The 21499-nt window shown below is 44.8% G+C and overlaps 1 pseudogene; it reads right to left on the bottom strand.

Annotated features, from left to right (window-relative positions):
- Positions 1-15665: 15665 nt before the first annotated feature.
- On the bottom strand, positions 15666-16881 carry LOC142422756 (nuclear receptor subfamily 2 group F member 6 pseudogene; annotated as a pseudogene).
- Between the last annotated feature and the right edge of the window lie 4618 nt (positions 16882-21499).

Raw genomic sequence — 21499 nt, 5'->3', positions numbered from 1 at the left:
TGCTTGATGCAATTAATGTATCTATTGCTATCAGACCGGTAAGATCCCCCTCATCCATTGATTCATAAAAAATAAAATAAAATTCTTTTAACTGAACTACTTCTTGCCTCATTTATTTATTTTATTATTTTCTGAATCATTTATTTCTGTTCCTATGTTTATCATTTCTTTTCTTCTGTTGACTAAGGGTTTTGCTGTTATTATTCTAATTGATATAGGTTTTCAGATAAAGTGTTGATTTTGTAGTGTTCTTTTTTGATATGTGCATTTATTACTATTAATTGCCATTAGTTTCTTTAATTACCCAGTGGATTTTAAGTAATGTGTTGTTCAATTTCCATGTGATTGGTTGTTTTTGTGTGATCTTATTACTGATGTTTCTTGACTGCTGCTTGCACGGGCACTGATTCTAGATGTAAGTAAAATGAAACTGTGGATAACTTCAATCTTTCTTGTGTTGTCATGATGTTGTCTTTTAGGCTGGATCATCAGCAATCTGAATCTTTCTTCCTGGCTGCTTTTGGGAATTTGAAATGGTTTGGATTCAGGACAACAGTTTCCTCCCGGAATTCTGCTTTCTGGACTTCATTCAGCTAACCTCTAGGATACATATAAAATGCCATGTTTCTAAACAAGAGGCTGGAGGGATTGGCAACAATAACATGCTCGAGATGTACTCAGAACTAATTGGCATTTTATGAACGACGCCAATAGCAGTATCAGATTTTTAATGATTAAAAAGGAATTGTTTAAACTTCCTTATATGTTGTTTAGAGGGTACCGGGTGTTGTTGAAGAAACATGTTACCAATATTACCTGCCTCCTGGGTTTTGTATATTCTACAGGCCAATCCACTGTTCGGCTGAAGGGTGACCTCTGGGAGTGGCTTTGTCACTCAGTGCTATCAAGTCAATGCTGACTCGTAGCGACCCCTGTGGATTTAATGCTGCAACTGTTTACAGGAGTAGAAAGCTCCAGCTTTCTCCCAAGCTGCTGGTGACTTTGAACTACCAACCATGGGGCGGCTTTAGTTCCACAATAAAGGGTGTCTTTGAGTGACACTCTTAAAGGTTTCTCCGTTTCTATAAATTTGGTATGTCAGGTCTTTTTTAATGGACTGGAGGTTTTTTCTACATTAGTGTCTCATTTTAATTAGGACTTGCTATTGGTTCTTAAATATATTGAATGTCCACTTTTGCCCTTGCTTTTCAAATTCAAAATCTTCAAATATCTTCTGCCTGCATTGGGGGAATTGCTCTTCTGCTACCACCCTGATTTAATGAGTCTGTGAGAACTGGGCTTCCCCCTCAATAGGGGTAGACAAGAATCTCAGGTCATGACAGAGCTAATCCCTCGTAAGAAAACGTTAACCAGCAAAAGAGGAGATATAAGAAGAAGACAGTAAATAATCTCCTTACCTTTCACCACTTAGATAACCATTCAAAAAAATAATGGTTCATTTGGCAAAACTTTTCTGTGGAATACTCTTGTGGAATTGGACAAGCAGACAAGTTTTCTTGTGAAACTGTGGTCAGCTTAATAATGGACCATCTTGCAGTAATAATGAACCGTCTTGTGGTTGCTTTCCCTCCTAGCCTCTATACCTAACCTTTATTGCCCCATCAGGCACCCTAGTGGCGTTGTAGTTATGCACTGGGCTGCTAACCACAAGGTCAGCACTTTGAAACCATCATCCACTCAGAGGGAGAAAGACGAGGGTTTCGACTCCCACAGAGATTTACGGTCTTGGAAACACACAGGGGCAGTGCTGTCTTGTCGCAGGGCTGCTGGGAGTGGGAATCCACTCGATGGCAGTGAGATTATAGCTTTCGTTGTCCTTGGATCCTAACTATCAATGAGACTTCACCATGACATTTTGCGACATAATTTGATTGCTAGTGAATTTAGATAGACTGTTTTCCAAGATCCTGTTCTTCAAAAAGGTGAAAACCAGGGTTGGAAACGTATGTATTAATAAGAACTCCACTTGATTCTTAAGACAGTAAATATCTTATCTACTTCTACTATAACACAAATACCACAGTGGTTGATCGCTTTCATAAACAAATTTACTTTCTCACGATTGGGGAGACTAGAACTCCAAGCCACCATTTGTCTGTCAGCTTGCCATACTGTGATTGCTGTACATTGCTGTGATGCTTTCCTGCATTTAGGTCAGAGGTTCCCAAAGGAATTTGGCCTACTGCCAAATTTTCAGAAAAATACTAAATGTGTCCCAGCCTCCCCTGGCCATTATAAACATTTCTACTAGAGGCCACAATCCGAGACAAAACATAGCCATCTGCTTTTGAGGTTCCCTAAACAGTTACAACATCTACTCGGGGTCGTTTGTCCCAATCTGGGAACCACAGCTTTAGATCTCCAGACTAAGTTCTCTTTATTGTGTATTTTGTTGTTGTTGTCGTTGCTTTTGAGAAACTCTGATGAGGACCACAGTGGAGGCAAATCCGTTTGGACAATATGCTGCTTTAAAAAAAATAATAGTTCTATTGAAATATCTTCTAAAATCCAATGTCTACTTATATACAATTCTGTTGTTCAATCCCATCCAGTGGGGTCATACAATCATCAATGCTATCTGCTCCAAACTCCTCTCCTTCATGCCCGCCCCCTCCTTTACCCTTAGAAAACCATTACTCAGGTAACATTTTCTGCAGCGTCACCTACCCTGAGCTTCATGTACCGAAGGATCTTAAATGCACAAATGAACATACACGAATCTAACATGATTAACGAGGTAAAACAAATCACAGCCTGTCCTCTAAGGGAAGGAAATATTAACGAACCGGTGGATAAGCACGTGGTTCATGAGTACCATACCTTCTCCTGACTTAATCATCCTTTCCCCTTTGAGTGTCTCCTTCTGAGTGGTACTGTGGGATTACTACTGGACAGGTGAGTTTTGCATCTCTAGGGCATCCATGCCGCTTCACATCAAGTTGGACGTGTGTTTCTGAACTTTTGTTACCTCCTCCCTTCGACATCTCATGGTCACACAGGCTGGTGTGTTTCTTCCATGGGGGCTTTGTCTCTTCCATGCTAGATGGCTGCTTGTTTAATTACCAGCCTTTAAGACCCCAGATGCTATATCTTTTGATAGCCAGGCATCATCAGCTTCCTTCACCACATTTCCTATGTGCTTATGCACCATTATGTGCTTATGCACCAATTTGTCTTCAGGGATCTTGGACACTCTTCGTGATCGTCCAAAAGATGAGATGTGAAAAGTCCTTCAAGTCAGGTGATAAGGCACAGTCCTGCTCAGAATTGACCTGACCTCCCTATGCTCTGTTGACCCAGGACACCATTGACTATCTGATTGTGGTGTGTGTGTTTGTGTGTGTGTGCAGGAACATGTGTGTGTGATTTTATTATGACTGAGTGAAGGTTTACAGGGCAAATTAGTGTCCCACTTTACAGTTGATATGCATTCTGTGTCCTGTCATTGATTGTAATCACCACACTGTAAATTCACTTTTGCCAATTCATCTCTTGTTTGAATTTACATTCCTCCGCTTTCCTAGCCCTTCTGAACTTTGTCTCTGTGTAAATGCTGACATTTTGACCTCACGTCGTTGATTAGCCAATAGAAGCCCTACTTCCCTGAAATTATTGTGACCCCATTGAGACCTATTTTTATTTGGCTAAAAATCGAGCCTGTTCCAGATATCAAGGATTGCGAACGGCCATGGTGGAGTAGTGGTTATGCCTTGGGTTGCCATCTACAAGGCCAGCAGTTTGGGACCACTAGGGGTAAAGGAGGGCTTTCTACTCCTATAAAGAGTTACACTTGGAAATTCACAGAGCAGTTCTACCCTGCCCTACTGGGTCACTATGAGTGAGAATTGACTCGATGGCAGCAAGTTTGTTTTGTTTTATTTCGTTAAAAATGGAGGCACACGAGGAAAATCCGCTCTAGACCTCAAGGATTTCTAAGGAGCATAATCTCCATAGTCCTGGGGCTTCAGTACTCTTTATCCAAGAAGTAAGCCTGTTTCCTGTGTTTGTTTGTGAGCGTTAGTTTTATTTCACATTTGTATCTCGGTCTATCGAGGACCTTGTCTGTAATTCCTTCCAGGCAGTTTGTTGTGCTGGCAGGACATCATCCAATTCTTCTGGATTCAGAGATGAGAAAGCTGATGTTCTGGGCCTTTACTCCATTGGGGTAATTGTTTCTCTACATCTTCAGTTTTCTTTAGTATCCTTACCTGGAGATGAGGAGAAACCGATCATGACACTTCAGTTGCTGCTCTCCAGCTATGAAGACCCCAGTCACTCTTCACCAAAGTAGGATGTAGAACATTGTCAAGTTTGCTATGCCTGTTGCTCTTGGTTTCCCCCATGGATACATTTTCAGTAAAGGTATGTATACATGTAGAAGTATCTGTCAAATATATGTAAGCACGTATGTACAATCCTACTCTCCCTCCACACTGGTTTCCCCATGTGTGTTGATCCATGCATTTACTGGGAAATCACTATAGTTGAATGATGTATATAACAATGTCCCTCTATTACTGTTAACTGTTGCACTCCTGCCAGTGTTTTCTCTTGACTCCATCACTTTGGCTGACTTCACTCTTAATTGTATCTTGTCTTCTCCTTCACCCAAGTTTATATAAGCATAACCTCTCGTTTGTAATTTGCATTCCCACCACTTTTAACCCTAGCAACACTTGAAAGTGATTCTTTGAGTGTGAAAAGCTTTCCTTTTTATAACGTATCATCTAATAATGTTCCTCTAGGGTTGATTTATTTCAATCTGGAATATATATCTAGCAATGGGATTCCTGGGTCCTATGGACAATCTGTTTTCTAATCAGCAGTTCATAGACTTAGTGTCAGACCAGCTCTGAGACTAAGTTCAATCTCTACCAGAAAATAGAAGAGAAGGAGCAATTACCAGATTATTTATGGTTCAGACACCAAAACCAGACCAGGACTAGTTCCTACCCCTTCAGAAGGCATTCCTCTTCCCGGCACCACCATTGTGCATCACAGGACACTACTCATCTTGCAGGGCTGTGTTGGCGCTCAAGGAGCTGGTTTCTGTTGTCATTGCAGCTGCAGCTAACTGCTGGGACTGAGCATCCTGATCCAAAGCAGCAAGTCTTGGCCACATGGGACCCTCTGCCTCCTAGGTCAGTGCTGTTCCACAAGATGGGACTCGGGGCTGGGGCATCCTGGCTTCCTAGTCACTGGGAAACATTGGTAATAGTCTTGTCATGAGACCATGGTAACTTAGTGTCTTCCTGGTTCTTTCTGAAATTGTTTGCTGTTTTAATGAAGTTGAATGAGATTTCAGTGACATAGGGAACCTCTTCGTGGGGCCGACGCTTCGTACATGGGGTCTCGCTTATTCTCACAGCGATCTTACAAGAAGCAGTGTTGCTCCCGTTTCACAGGTGAAGACACTGAGTCTCTGAGAGATGAGGGGTCGTTGATCAGGGCTACAAAGGAGAAGAATTCGGGACTTATTTGTTCTTTAAAATTGTTTTATTATTAGGAAGATCCATCATATAATTTGAAAACTAAAAATTTAAAGGAACAATTCCAGGCAATACAGGAGCATATCCTGGAAAGCAACTTCTAACATGTCAGGTACCCTGTTCCCTCCAAGAGATAACATTGTCTTAGAATCCTTTCTTTAAAATAATAATAACAAACCAAACAGGAACGTGCTCTGCACACTATTGCTAACCTCGTGTTTGTCTGTTTTTGCTCCACAGTAACAATATATCTTGGAGGTGTTCTCCTTGGTCGGGTTTACATTGATCACATTCTTGATCTCCTTTTCACTTAGGTTCTCAGTATTGAGTAGTAAAAGCACAGTGGTCCGGGTAGGTGGTTTGCCTTCGGACACCCACTTTCCTTCTCAGAGCAAATGCCACAACGAATTTTTTTGTTTGTCCTTCCTCAGACACGTGTCCGTTTATGAGAGGCAATGAGCAGGGTGGTTAAAACATGGACCCTGGCTGTTACAAAAGACAAAGGCGTTCATACCCAAGGAATCGACTTTGATGGTTACTAAGCAGATGAGAAGGAAAAATGAAACACGGTGACTGGCTATCAAAAGATATAGTGTCTGGGGTCTTAAAGGCTTGAAGGTAAATAATGGCCATCTAGCTAAGAAGCAACGAAGCTCACATGGAAGAAGCACACCAGCCTGTATGATCATGAATTATTGATGGGATCAAGTATCAGGCAGCTAAGCCCCAGAACAAAATCCTACCCAATGTGAATGGCCGGAGGTAGACAATTGGACACACTCTCACAGAGGGGTCACAGGGAAAAGATGAGGCAGTATGGGTGCAGTATGGCACTGATGAAACACAGGATTTCTCTCTCATTCTTTGTTCTTCCTTCCCCCCACTATCATGACCTCAATTCTACCTCAAAAATCGGATTAGACCAGAGCATGCACACGGCTACAGATAAGAACTCACAACACAGAGAATGTAGGATAGATAACCCCTCAGGGCCAATAATGAGAGTAGAGATACTAGGAGGACTAGGGGAGGGTGGCGGGGAGAAGAGGGGAATTGATCACAAGGATCAACCTATAATCCCCTCCATGTGGGACGCACCACAGAAAAGTGGGTGGTGACTGACATCAGATGATATAAGATATGAAAATAATAATCTATATCTCTTATCAATGATTTGTGAGGGAAGGAAGGAGGAGGAAGAAATTGGGACCTGATATCAAGGGCACAAGTGGGAAGAGATTGCTTTGAAAATGGTGATGGCGGTATATGTGCAAATGTGCTTGACCCACTGGATGAATCGTGGATTGTGATGAGATGCAAGAGCCCCCAATAAAAGTATTTTTTTAATTCAAGGAGTAAAGAAACAACATGGGGTAGAAAAGAGTTCCCTTGGGTGAAGTGGAAGATAGCATTCCATAAGAGGGAGGGGAGAAATCAAATGAGGACAGCAGGGCAAGCTACTGAGTGTTTTGGTAAGTAGTTTAAGTTTTTATGTACCAATTGGATGATCTGAAATGTAAATCTCCACTTAATTTATTTTGAAAAATATTAAAAGAAAGAAAGAAACATGGACCCTGGAGTCAGATAATTTTAGGTTTGGAGGCTGCCTCCGTTACTCTTTTAACCCAGAAATTGGTGAGCCTTTGTAGAGATAGTTAGTGGAGAAGATTGTATTCAAGCCACAGACTTCAAAGCGCCTAAGCAGGAGGCTTTCTGACCCACTGAATTGCCTCTCTCTCTCCCCTGCTTTTGCATTCAGGAAGATAAAGGCCCTTTGGCTCTTAGTTGCCCCACAACTCACTGCCATCAAGTTCATTCCTGACCATACTAACCCTTGAGGACAGAGTAGTGCTGCTCCTTAAGGTTTCTGAGACTGTATCTTTACAGGAAGAGAGCCTCATCTTTCTGCCGTGGATTGGCTGGTGAGGTTGAACCTCTAAGCTGTGGTTATCAGCCCAATGCATAGGCCACTGTGTCATGAGTTTATCTTAAATAAGAGCCCTTGTTGGTTACTGGGCATTCCTATTAGCTCATTTCTATAAAGCCTCACATCATAAAAATAACGAGCTGAAAATTCATTTAAATTCAAAAGCATTGAGAAAAGTTAACCTGAAAAGATTATTACATGGTCAAAGTTGTTTTCGTTATTTGCTTCTAAAACCAGTCAAGTACACTAAAGTTGCAGGCATTTTTTTTGTGTGTGTGGTTAAACTTGGATGTGAAGGTGGAGAGAAAAAGCTCATAAAATCATGGACAAGGGGTGTGTTATATGAAAGTGAAGCAAGAGCCTCGTGAGGGACTTGGCTATTTTAACGTTTCATCTGAGAAATATTAATGTCTATTTCTCTAAGTAATTAGAATTTATTAAGCATTCAGATGCTACTGTCAACAGCCACGTGCCTCTCTGGCCTCTGGTTCCAGCTCTGTGCTGCACTTTCATATGAAAATCTCTTGATTTATTAATAATATTGTATGTCCAGCCTTGTTCTCGTTTCATTCTTATTCTTGTTTTACAAAACCCCTTTGGTCCTGTGACAATCATCCTGTTAGCTGGGAGAAGGAGAAGGCTACGGCCTGCTGTGAAGAGTCAGCTTCAGGAACCCAGGGGCCATTCTACCTTGTCCTGTCGGATTGCCAGCAGGTGAATCACCTCAATGGCGGTGATGTTGGTTTTCAGTCATGAGAATTTGCATTGCAGCTCTTTGGTTCCTCTAACCTTCAGGACTCTGGGGGCCCCATTGCAACTGCAACCCAACTTGCCACCAATTGTGTATCATTTGTTTGTTCTGTTAGAGAAAATGTTTGAACTGATCAGCACCCAACAGTGTGCTGATTTTAAGAAAAAACACTTTTGGGAGGCAAATTTACATATAATAAAGGAAATATGTTTCAAGTGGGGAAGAGGGCTCAGCCTTTGGTGGGCTACACCTGCAGTCTCTTCTTTACCTTGGCTTTTGCTGGTTCAGAGCCATCCCTCTCTCACGCATTATTGTGCTTCAGCATTGCTGCCTGAAGTCAACCAGTTCTCTATCACAAGGAATTGATGAAGGGTTTCTGGCCAACTTACAGATTTGGTGGCTGAGTGGCACAAATGATCTACCTCGTAGCCACAAGGTTGGGGAGAGAGCCTCCAAAGACAGACCTGGTGACTTGGTCTTGAAAGAACAGACTTTTGAAAACCCCAGACCAGTTATGCTCCACATGTGAGTTGCCATGAGTTGGAATCACCTCCACAGAAATTGACAAGAGCAACCTGTACGTCAGATTATGCCAAGCCTGGGCTCAGTCAGTTGTGGCCAGGATGGCAGTTAAGAAAACGTGTGTCAATTTATGTCCATAGACCTTTCAAAAGGAGAAAGGTTTGGTGGTCTCAGCTCCTGTAAACACTCAGTCTCCGTTACTCCATATGGCATTAACCATAAACCCTTATCGAAGAACTGTTATTACACTGTGGCTCCATACTTAAACTCATGAAGTGATCACTGAAGAGCTGGGTGCTAGAGAAAAGTGTGGGGGAAGAAATCAGATAGTGCCCTGTGATCAGCAACAATAGCATCTAGCATGTAGTGTCTTAACAACTTGTCTTAACAAGCAACCATCTAGGTGAAGTGCCAAAGTAGTCGTGTGATCCAAGGATTTGGAATAGTAGACTCTAAGATTAGAGGAGGGAATTATATTAGAGTTTAAATTCTGAAAACCTGGTTAGCAGAAGGCTAAGGATGACAGTGAAAGCCCCCTCCGTTTGCGTAGACCTTCTGTGCGTTGAGCCTCTAGTTAATTCCCTCAGTTGATTGAATACCCGTGTAAACAATCTGGTCCACAGACAGGGTGAATTGGAAAGTGAATCACTGAGATAAGGGGTCAACAAATTTTTTTATATTCATTAGCCATCGTGGTACATAACAATAATTTAAAAATTATTCAAGAGCTATAAAATATATTTATAAATAAGGAAAATTTTAAGTAATACTATAAATGAAAGTATCATGGTGTTATCTTCATTTTCAATTTTACATCATAGTCACATATCCTTGCTGAAGGAGCTGCATAGAACTTATAAGTTAGAGTTTTCTGACCCCTGCTGCAGATTGCTTTTAATTATTTTAGATATTAACATTTTCCCCCCTTGATCCATTTTTTAATACTTTTATTGGGGCTCTTAAATCTCTTATCACAATCCATACATTTCTCCAGTGTGTCAGGCACATTTGCACCTAAAAATGCCATCATCATTTTCAAGTCTCTTCCCACTTGAGCCCCTGATATCCGCTCCCCATTTCTTCCCCCCACTTCCCCTGGGAATCTCCTTCATGAGCCCTTGATAAATTACAGATCATTTTGTCCAAATCTTATATCGTCCTCCATCGCCCCTCACCCACTTTTCTGTTCTTTGTCTCCCTGGGAGGGGCTTCAAGGTTGATCCTTGCTTTTGACCCATTTTTAACCTGTCCTAGTTTTTAATTACTTTTGCAAGGAGACTGTTCTGTTCTATTTTATGGTTGCTATATTTTCCCATTTTGTATGATTTTTATCAGAAATTCTGGATAGGTAAACATATAGCTCAATCGGTTTCTCTGACTACACTAGAAGACACAGGGGGACAGGGGATGCTAGTACTGATGGATGCAAGAATGTTGAAAATACTCCAACGTGGATTGTGGCAAAGATCGCACAATTCTTGATGTTTGAATCACTAATGTGTGTGATGTATGAGTTATATGTTAATACAATGTTAAAATACTAAAATTAAAAGATAAAGAAATAATCTTAAAATGGAAACACATTAAAAATTAAATACAAAGTTAGTCGATTTAGAAAAATGAGAATTGGACATGCACTTTGAACTGTAGCAGTGACTCAAGAATCTACAGTGAAGAATTATTTATAAACTATTTGGACTTGTTCATTTTTTCCAAAGAAATTTGAAGAGATTTAATAAAGTCATAGACAACAGAAAACTTCAAAGAAAGATCAGCATTTTCCTTCTTAATCACACATACTTCCAGTCCCCTGTTCTAAAGCTGGTCAATGTTTTCAATTATTTCTCTACATATGTAGGCTGTGAGCTTGTATTTTAATTTTTTCATATTGGTATAAAATTAATATTGTCTTGTGTTATTTGCTTAGGGGAAACAAAATATATAAGAACTGTTTTGAAAATTTGTTCTTATTTAAATATTCCTGAAACCACTCACCTCATCTCTCTCCACTGGAGTGAGGCACTATCCTGCCATTTCTAATAATCACTGAGTGTAGATGGATGCCTCTCTGATGTTGAATTTTGGTCCGATTTTGAAGGTTACATAAATGAACCTATACTTTTCTTCAATATCTTGTTTGAGAGATTGTTCTGTAGTTGATGTTGCTGTCAGGGGCCATCAAGTCATTCCTACTCCCAGCTCCCCAGAAGGAAACACACCACCTGGTCCTTCCTGTGCCATCCTCCCACTTGTTCGTAGGGTGGAGTTCGCAGTGACACAGTCACTGTCAATCAATCTCGCAATCTCGTCTACGGCCTTCCTCGGTTTGACAAAGACTCACCATCCTTGCCTCTAAGGAGCATTCTGGCCGTCCTTCTTCCAGGATTGGTCTGTTCGTTCTTCTGGCAGTCCATATACTTTCAATAATCTTCTCCAACACCGCGGTTCAAGTGCGTTGGATTTTCTTTGGTCTTCCATTTTCAATGTGCAATTTTCACATGCAGAGTAGACCATTGGGAAGACCTTGGTTTAGGTCAAGCCCACCTTAGTCCTCAGAGTATAATCCTTGCTTCTCAATGCTTTAAACAGGGGTTGTAGAGATTGACCCAAAACAAAGTGTAGCTTGGTCACTTGACGGCTGCTTCCATGAGTATTGATTATGGATCCAAGCAAGATGAAATCCTTACCAACTTCACATTTTATTCCATTTATCCCCTGCTACATATTGGTCCAGTTATGAAGATTTACGTTTTCTTTCATTGAGTTGTAACCCATGCTGAAGGCTTCTGCCCTTGAACTTTATCAGCAAATGTTTGAATCCCCCTCACTTTCGCCAAACAAGGTTGTCACCTGCATAGCACAGGGTATTAATAAAGATTCCTCCAGTCCTGATGTGCAGGCTTATTCAGGTAATCTAGCCTCTCTGAGTGCTTGCTCAGCATACAGACTGAGTAAGTAGGGTTAGAGGATGCAGGTCTGACACAAACCTTTGATGATGTTAAAGCACACAGTGTGCCCTTGTTCTCTCTTGTGACTTCCTCTTGAACCAGGCACAGGTTCTGCACGAGCACAGGGAAGTGTTCTGGAATTCCCGTTCTTCACGGTGCTACCCACAGTTTGTTCTGATCAAGTTTTTTTTACTGTTGGTCTTTCTCATATAGTCTCTTAGAGTTCTAGTTCAATTCAACAAGTTTCATTTTGGATGTTTTGGTTTGTTTGTTTGTTTGTGTAGACTGCTAGTGGTAAACAGCGCTATGCTTCCAGTTCTGACCCCATGATTTCAACACTGGATATGGGCTTCCAGCCCCTGGGCTTAAGTAACATCACCACATAGCATTGTCATTACCTCCTAGGGATGGATGGTAATAGCTTCTTACTACAACTGAATTGTTGGTCATCTCTACTAATTTAAAGTTTTTGCTTACAATTCTTCTGCTTTGCATTGAACTATATTGCCTGTGACTTTCCTGTCTAAAACTCTCATTCAAGGAAATGAAGGAAAACGAACCTACTAAAAATAATAAATAAAATGGACATAGTAGATTGTTCCTCTAATAATTTTGGTTTATCTCATCAATTTTCATCTTCTTTTGGCTTTTTTCCTTCCAGTGGAGTTTGTTTTACTATCATGTTTCATTTTATTATTGTAAGCTTCTGCTACAACGTTACAATTTCCACAATCTCTTCCGGGATGGCAGTGTGTTCTTTTCTTTCCTGGTAGAAGGAGCCTTGTTTATGTCCTCAAGTTTCAGAACCAGTATTTACCTCTGATTTCAGAGGTATGCAGTTAGCTCTAATCACCAGATATTTCTGGAGTTGTAGCACGAATGGACTTTCTTCTTGTTGACCCACCCACCACTATTGGCAGAGCTGAGAGAAAAATGAAAAATACTACTCTTCAATAAAATTCTAATTTCAGGAACATTTGAGCAGTTAAGTTGTGCTTAACGAATGAAAGAAGAATCGGAGGGTCAACAAAAGAAGGTGCTTTCGCAGTGTTTGTGTGAATAGATCTACACACAGAGTAATAAGGTCAATCCAATTAACTTGCTAGTAAAGATTCCAAATGGGATCTTATACCCAAACATAAGCTCTTTGTGCTTCCCTACTAAACCAAGTTACAAGATCACAGTGCCTTGCTGGTTTCTGATGTTGAATGTGAATGTCATAGGACCATCAACTATCTACTCTTTCATCAGTTGTGGATTCATCAGATACATATAGAGAGAGAGTTACATCACTCAGAAGTGCCAGACGGCGTCAATTGCTGATACACAAAGTTCTGCTCTTATCGGAAAAGACAATGAGAAAGCATCGTGTCTTATGAGGAATGAGGCGGTCCTAATTTTCCTTTTGTGCACCACATTTGAACGTTCTCTTTCTCATCTGTGATCATTAGAATTTCTGTCAGCTGGACCTGTTTGTGTGAAAATAGAGTTAGAGTCCAACTTATCGATCAGGTGTAAGTCCCATGAGCCCTCTTCTGGGTTGTCGTCTCTATTATAAGAGGAATCCTGTGCAGAAGCGTGCTTTGTCTTGCCCATTTCCCTTTGTCCACTTCTGGATTCTACATCTGGTTTGTCAATTTCCTGTTAGGTCACCTACTGATCACACTAACCATCAGTGGAATGTCAACTTGTATTGATTCATCCCACCTCAGATTCATGCAGCGCTGCCTTCCCCACCCGAGACCCTCTTCCTGCATCTTCCTCTTTCATGTCCATCAGTTCCCGTAGCTCTATGAGACAGGAGAAGTCTCCCGCTTATATATGACCGATGAACTTGAACCAAACTGGACTTACCTGCTTCTATAGCTGTTTAGGCAATTGTGGATATAAATCTCTATTTGTCCATACATGTATCATACAAGTATCCTTGGTCTTGCTTCTCTAGAGAACCCTGGTGGCATAGCGCTTATGCATTGGCTGCTAAGGTCAAGGTCAACAGTTCAAAACCACGTGTTACACCACAGCAAAAGGAAGAAACATTTTAATGCAATAATGAATTACAGTCTCTGGAACACAGAGGGGAAGCTTACCCTGTTGTAGAGGGTTGTTCCGCATCAGAGTTGACTTGACGGGACCAGGAGAGGTTCTAAAGAAACAGAATGAGAAAAGATGAGTTGTCTAAATTGGTTCTGATGTCTGATGCAAGCCCTAAAGCTACTGTACATACCCCACATCTCTCGGTAAGTTTTGAGAAATCTATCACTACGAACCAAGAAGGTGTTTTCATCCCTGGCCCTGATGGCACAGTGATCATCCTCTGTGCTACAAAACACAAGAGCAGAAAGGTCAAACCAAGGGCAGCTCCCCTAACAAAAGACCAGGTTTTCTTCTCTCATGAAGAATTACAGTCTCAGAACCCACAGGAGCAGGTCTACTCTGTCCTGTAGGGTCCCCATGCGTCCAAATGACTGAGTTTGGGATGTGTGCCGATAATGGTGCTTAGGCTGTATCTGGAGCAAGACACCGCTGCATGGGCCCAGGAAACACCTCCCACGGTTTATGGCCTCCAGACCTCTACCTAGACTTAACTCATAGCAAGTTCCCAAAGTGAAGCCCAGGTGTTGGGCCAGGAACAGCTATGCTCTACCCCCCAAAAATATTCTAGAATTCCTTAACTTGTGCAGACAGAAACCTTCAGACTATGTGTCAGGATCGTTATAAAGGTTGTGCGATTATTGTACAAGGAACATAAACTCTGATAAGTCTCAGTTTATTGATATGGCCCACTCAGCACAGATTCTCTGTCCAGTATTGGAGCTTGCGGGGTTGATGTACTCATTCATTGGTTGGCCATCTACAGTAAGTCAAGCAGACGTATCAGACCTACAGTAGCATTCCCTAGGAGAGGGATCCAAAGGCTCAGGGAAAATGGCATGGGAGAGTGGACTTCTCAGAATAAAGCCATGGACGCAAAATCTGAGAGCCATGAGGGCACGCCTGTGAGCAGAACTGTAAGGAGCACATTTATGGAAGCAGCCCCAGCAGGGGGTCTGCAAAGGGAAAGCAAACAATTAAGCTGAGTGTGGTTTTCTGTTTGTTTGTTTTCCTTCAACAAACCTCTGCAGGCATAAGGCAACGTGACAACATATATGAAACTTTAAAAGAAATAACTGCCAAGCAAGGATCTTAAATCCAGCAAAATATGAAGAAGAAATAAGGGCATTTTCAGTCAAGGAGAATTCCAGAAATCCAAAGCAGCGGAATGAGTTATAAAAAAATACGAAGGCTATTCTATGGATGGAGAATCACAAGGAAGAGCAAACATAAACCTGAGATCAATGAGCAAGGCAGTCCCCACCAGACAGTAACCAAGGTGAAGCAGTTCTGCAAATATGACACAAGACTGAAAAGAGAGAGCTACAAATATCAATCTGCAATGGAGACAAACACGAAGCAAATAGGGGGAGAAAAGTACATGCAAAGAAACTGTATGGAGAGGAAGGCAAGCAGTACACAAGAGAAACATGACCATCTTACACTAGATAAGAAAATAACTATCAAGGGAATGTCGTAAGAAATAGGAAAGAAACCTCATCAAAATGAAGAAAACCACAAAAGCCAACTCAGTAGTAAAATAACAGCAAACCAAGAAGGACAAGAAAATCCACAAGCACAAGGAATCCAGCACAGAAATTTATGTAAAACCAACTTACATAGACATCCTCTCCAAATGACTTCAGGTGCCTATCCAGGTGCAGAACGCAAGTCAGCACCGCCGAGGCATATGCTTGCTATGCCTGAAATAAACCTTCCAGGCTTGTAAGGCTCTGAAGTCCAGTAGCCTCCGAGTCAAATTGTAACCAGGGTCACTAAGGGCTACTGCATATTACATAATGATCTTTCGCCCTAGTCATGGTTCTGGTTAGCCACTTGGGGAGGCTGTCCCTATCCTTGGCCTGGGGACCCCGAGCATCTGTGTCGCTGGAGGTCGGTCACTGGCCGGAGCCCTAAAGCCAGTTGAAAGTACTCCCCGAGAGCAGCATGTCTCGGATCAGCGTCTCAACGGGTGTCTTGCCCACCAGGCGCATGAAGAACAGCTGAGAGATGAGTGAGGCTGGGACGGCGCGCAGGGCAGGCAGACGCAGCAGCAGGCGGCCGAAGCACTGGGGCTGGGCTGGGTACTGGGTCAGCATGTACTCGGTCAGGGCCACCTACGCCTTCTCCTGCAGCCTCTCCACGTGTGCTGGGTCTGAGAGGCCACAGGCATCAAGAGTAAAGAGCGCGATGGCCTTGAGGCAGCCATACTCCGCCGAGTCCACCTGCAGGCGGCCCAGCTTGTCCACTTGCTCCTGGAAGGCGCGCACCTGGTCCATGAAGGCCACCGCCCGCTCGGCGGCCAACGGAGCGGTGTGTAGCCCGGCTGCGGCCAGCAGAGGCGCAGTGTGCAGGGTCAGGGCGGCCTCCGCCGCGTTCAGCAGGAACAGCTCGCTCCAGCTGAGCCGCAGCAGGGCCACCTGGTCGGCCACGGGCAGCTCGGGGAAGAAGGGCGCGTGGCGCGCCCACTCCACGGTGCTGAAGAGCAGCCGCGCCGCCAGCTCCACACACGTTATCGATGCCCAGCACCGCGCCCGCGCCGCCCGGGCCGAAGGCGCTCGCCGCGCCCATGCCAAAGTGGCCGGCCACCACCAGGTAGGGCTTGGCGTGCAGCAGCTGTGCGATCAGATCCCACACTGGCTGGCCATGGAAGAGGTCTCCGCCCACCGCCTCCGCCAGCGCCAAGCCGGGGGGGGGGGGGGCTGCCGGAGACGCGGCGCCAGGACCTGGAGGCGAGTGGGGGCTGCTGCCCCGCTGCACGGCCTCTTTGCGCATGCCGACCGGAACACTTCTTGAGGCAACAGTACTGACACTGGTTCCGGTGGTGCTGGTCAATGTGGCAGTCACGGTTGGACCTGCAGGTGTAGCTGAGGTTGAGGAGTATGCTCCGCTTGAAGAAGCTCTTGCAGCCCTGGCAGGTGAGGACGCCCTAGTGCTTGCGCTCGCCTTGTCCCCGCACACCACACAGTCCACCTGCAGCCCCCGCCGCTCCTCATCGCCCTGCTTGGCGTCGCTGGCGGCGCCCGGGGGCGAGGCTGAGTCCTCGGTGGCGCGCGGGTAGCCACCCACCTTGTCCACGCCATTCGCGTCTCCACCGCCGCCGGGGCCGCCCCAGCCTCCGGCCACCATGGCCATAGCCCCCGGGCCGCGGGTCCGGGGCGCCCCCGCTGCGCGTCGCTCTGGGGGTACCTCTCTCGGCCCAGGGGTCGCTAGCCGGCGCGCATCCGGTCCCGACGCACGGGGGCTCCCGCGGAACCCCCCAAAAAAGTTTTGCAGCACCAACTTCTACGGCCGGTGTGCGCGCCGGCGGAACTGGTCGGGCCGGTTCCAGGCCAACTTTCCCACGCGTGCGCGGGCCCGGGGCCGGGGGAGGCGCACTGGCGTTGAGGCCCGGGGGCCCCGGGGGCAGGAGCCCGGCCGCCCAGGGGCTCCGGCGGGGGCGCGCGGGCCATGGGCCGGCCCGAGCCGCGGCGGGGGCCACAGCCAACTTCGCGGCCCGCCCCGCGCACTCCTGAGGCTGGGGCCAAACTTTGGCCACAAGTTGCCCAGGCGGCCGCGGCGTGGGGAAGGGGCGGCGGGCGCGCGCCAGGGCCTGACGCTGCGCCTCCCAGGAACCCCTGTGCCCCTTGCTGCCGCTGCCGCCGCTGGAGGCCTGCAGGTCAGCATGCCTCGCCCTCCTAGCCGCTGCTGGCCTGGGCCTGCGCAGGGCCAGAGCCTCGCTCTCACGCCGCCCTCGCCACTGCCTCCGCCGCCCCTGCGCCTGGCCTGGCGCTGCAGCCAGTTTGACAAATATGGATTTCTCTTTTTTCTTTTAAACGTTTTATTAGGGGCTCATACAACTCTTACCACAGTCCATACATATACATACATCAATTGTGTAAAGCACATCTGTACATTCTTTGCCCTAATCATTTTCTTTTCTTTCTTTTTTTTCCTTTTCTTTTTTTACATTTTATTAGGGACTCATACAACTCTTATCACAATCCATACATATACATACATCAATTGTATAAAGCACATGCATACATTCCCCGCCCCAATCATTCTCAAAGCATTTGCTCTCCACTTAGGCCCTTTGCATCAGGTCCTTTTTTTTCCCTCCTCCCTCCCCTTTCCCCCCTCCCTCATGTGCCCTTTGTAATTTATACATCGTTATTTTGTCATATCTTGCTCTATCCCAAGTCTCCCTTCCCACATTTTCTGCCGTCCCTCTCCCAGGGAGGAGGTCACATGTGGATCCTTGTAATCAGTTCCCCCTTCCAACCCACTCACCCTATACTCTCCCAGCATCATCCCTCACACCCTTGGTCCAGAAGATATCATCCACCCTGGATTTCCTGTGCCTCCAGCCCTCATATTACCAATGTACAACCTCTGCCCTATCCAGCCCTCTAAGGTAGAATTCGGATCATGGTAGTTGGGGGGAGGAAGCATCCAGAATCTGGGGGAAAGCTTTGCTCTTCATCGGCACTACCTCGCACCCTGACTGACCCATCTCCTCTCCTAAACCCCTCTCTGAGGGGATCTCCAGTGGCCGACGCTTGGGCCTTGGGTCTCCACTCTGCACTTCCCCCTTCATTCATTATGGTATATATATATATAAATAAATATATATATATATATATATATATATATATATACACACACGCACACATATTCTTTTTTTTTTGCATGATGCCTTATACCTGGTCCCTTTGGCACCAAATATGGATTTCTTAAATTGGTTTTCCAACCTATTTAGTCTTGACGGGGATACGTCTACTACCCGTACTAATCCATGGTCTGAAATAGCAAAGATAATATTAAAGTAGCACCTAAAGTAGATGACATGCTGGATAAAGGAGATGCTCTTGGCAATCGTATATTTGATATTTTCCAGGAGTTTTGTGAAAATGACAAGTATAGCGAAGCTGGTTGGCTGGTCCTTCATACGATGGAAAGTGTTATTAAGGAGAGGGATGATCTCAGAGCCTCAAAAGCACGCCTCACATGCAGACTAACAGATTTGAAAACTTCCATCTGTGCTACAAAGGAGAGCCTTCTCTACTCTAGTAAAAGAGCTGACATTGCTGAGAACCAGGTCCAGAGTCTCATTATATGAGTGGCTGAATGACAACGGCAGCTGAATTGCAGATCTAGAGTAGTGTCTGAAACCAAAGTAAGGGCATTCATTGGGAAAAGTTGGGACCCTGAAACATGGGATGGGAACATAGGGGCTGATGATCCGGAAGTAGAGGATATTGAGCCCTTAGAAACACCTGAGCAGATTAGCCAAACGATTCAAGTTGATAGGCCAGGTGGGGCTGCATCAGTAGCATTACCTGAGGAAGATGCCTCGCAAGGTATTGCTGAGAGCACCCAGGAAACACCCTCAGCACCCATTATTTCCACTAGACCTGTCACTAAAATGAAGTCTCAGAAACCTCCTAAAGGTGAGGTTGAGAAGATTATCCAAGAAGAAGTGCGCTACACACATAAAGACCTGCTTGAGTTCTCAAATACGTACAAGCAAAAGCCTGGAGAATACCCCTGGGAATGGTTACTCAGGGTGTGGGATACTGGTGCACGAAATGTAATATTAGACCAGTCTGAGTTTCTGGATATGGGACCCCTAAGCACAGACTCTTCTTTCAATGTCTCTGCGAGACAGGCTAAAAAAGGATCTAAGTCTTTATGTGGTTAGTTCAATGAAGCATGGACTGCCAGATGGCCTAGATTAGACCAACTTGAAGACCCTGACCTGCCTTGGTACACTGTAGAGGAAGGCATCCAAAAGCTTAGAGAAATTGGTATGTTAGAATGGATCTATCAAGATATTCCCATAGATCCAAAAAGGGGGTGACCTGAAGACATACCCTTTACCATAACCATAAGGAACAAGTTTGTGAAGTGGGCCCCAGCATCTCTTAAGACTCCTGTAATTGCTATTCTATGTGCACCAGGATTAACAGTGGGCACTGCCCGAAGCGAACTCCGACATTTTCCCACAATGGGGCTGATTGGTCCCCGTGATGGTAGAGGGCAGGTGTCAGCACTGGATCCACGGAGACAGGGTGGGCGTGGTTATAATAGACAACGAGTTTTCAATAACAATCAAAGCAACCTGTCTCGTGTGGAATTATGGCATTGGCTACTTAGCCGCAGTGTCCCTAGGAATGAAATGGATGGGAAGCCTACTAAATATTTACGTGATCTGTACAGGCAAAAGAATGGTAGATCAGGTGAACAGCAGAATAGACAGTCACGATCGCTCAATCAATTCCCAGACCTGAGCCAGTTTACAGACCCACAACCCCTTGAATGAAGGGGAGGCCGGGTCCCTTGTAAGGAGGATCCTGCTACATCACTGAAGGTTTATACTGTTAGTCTTCCTTCTAGCCTTCCCCAAAGGGACCTGCGGCCTTTCACAACAGTGACTGTTCATTGGGGGAAAGGAAATAATCAAACTTTTCGGGGATTACTAGACACCGGCTCAGAACTGACACTAATTCCAGGAGACCCAAAATGTTTCAAAGGCCCACCAATCAGAGTGGGGGCTTATGGAGGTCAAGCTATCAATGGAGTTTTAGCTCAAGTATGCCTCACTGTGGGTCCAGTGGGCCCCGGGACCCATCCTGTGGTTATTTCCCCAGTTCCAGAATGCATCATTGGAATAGACATACTTAGTAACTGGCAGAACCCCCATATCGGATCCCTAAAATGTGGAATAAGGGCTATCATGGTAGGAAAGGCCAAGTGGACACCATTAGAATTGCCATTACCTAGGAAAAGAGTAAACCAAGAGCAATACCGCATGCCTGGAGGGATTGCAGAGATCAGTGCCACCATCAAAGACTTGAAAGATGCAGGGGTGGTGATTCCTACTACCTCCCCCATTTAATTCACCAATTTGGCCTGTAACGAAGACAGATGGATCCTGGAGAATGACAGTGGATTATCGTCAGCTCCAATTGCAGCTGCTGGCCCAGATGTGATTACATTGCTTGAGCAAATTAATACTTCTCCTGGTACATGGTATGCAGCTATTGATCTGGCTAATGCCTTCTTCTCCATACCAGTCTCAAAGGCCCACCAGAAGCAGTTTGCCTTCACCTGGCAAGGGCAACAATATACTTTCACAACTCTCCCCCAGGAGTACATCAACTCTTCTGCCCTGTGCCATAATTTAGTCCGAAGGGACCTTGACCACCTGTCTATTCCACAGCATGTCACACTGGTCCATTATATTGATGACATTATGCTGATTGGACGCACTCAGGAGGATGTATCAAAGACTCTAAATTCATTGGTACAATATCTGCGTACAACGGGTTGGGAAATTAACCCAACAAAGATTCAGGTACCCTCCACATCAGTACAATTTCTAGGGGTCCAGTGGTGTGGGGCATGTCGAGATATTCCTACTAAAGTGAAGGATAAGCTATTACATTTAGCTCCCCCAACGACTAAAAAAGAGGCACAACGCCTAGTGGGCCTCTTCGGATTTTGGAGGCAACATATTCCTCACTTGGGTGTTCTACTTCGACCTATTTATCAAGTGACACGAAAAGCCTCCATTTTTGAGTGGGGCCCAGAACAAGAAAAGGCTCTTCAACAAGTGCAGGCTGCCGTGCAAGCTGCTTTGCCACTGGGACCATATGATCCAGCTGACCCAATGGTGCTAGAGGTGTCAGTTGTAGATCAAGATGCAGTGTGCAGTCTTTGGCAGACCCCTATTGGTGAATCACAGCGTAGATAGACCATTGGG

Source organism: Tenrec ecaudatus, chromosome 12, assembly GCF_050624435.1.
Source record: "Tenrec ecaudatus isolate mTenEca1 chromosome 12, mTenEca1.hap1, whole genome shotgun sequence".
Classification (NCBI taxonomy): Eukaryota; Metazoa; Chordata; class Mammalia; order Afrosoricida; family Tenrecidae; genus Tenrec; species Tenrec ecaudatus.
This window is presented reverse-complemented; position numbering and strand designations above follow the sequence as displayed.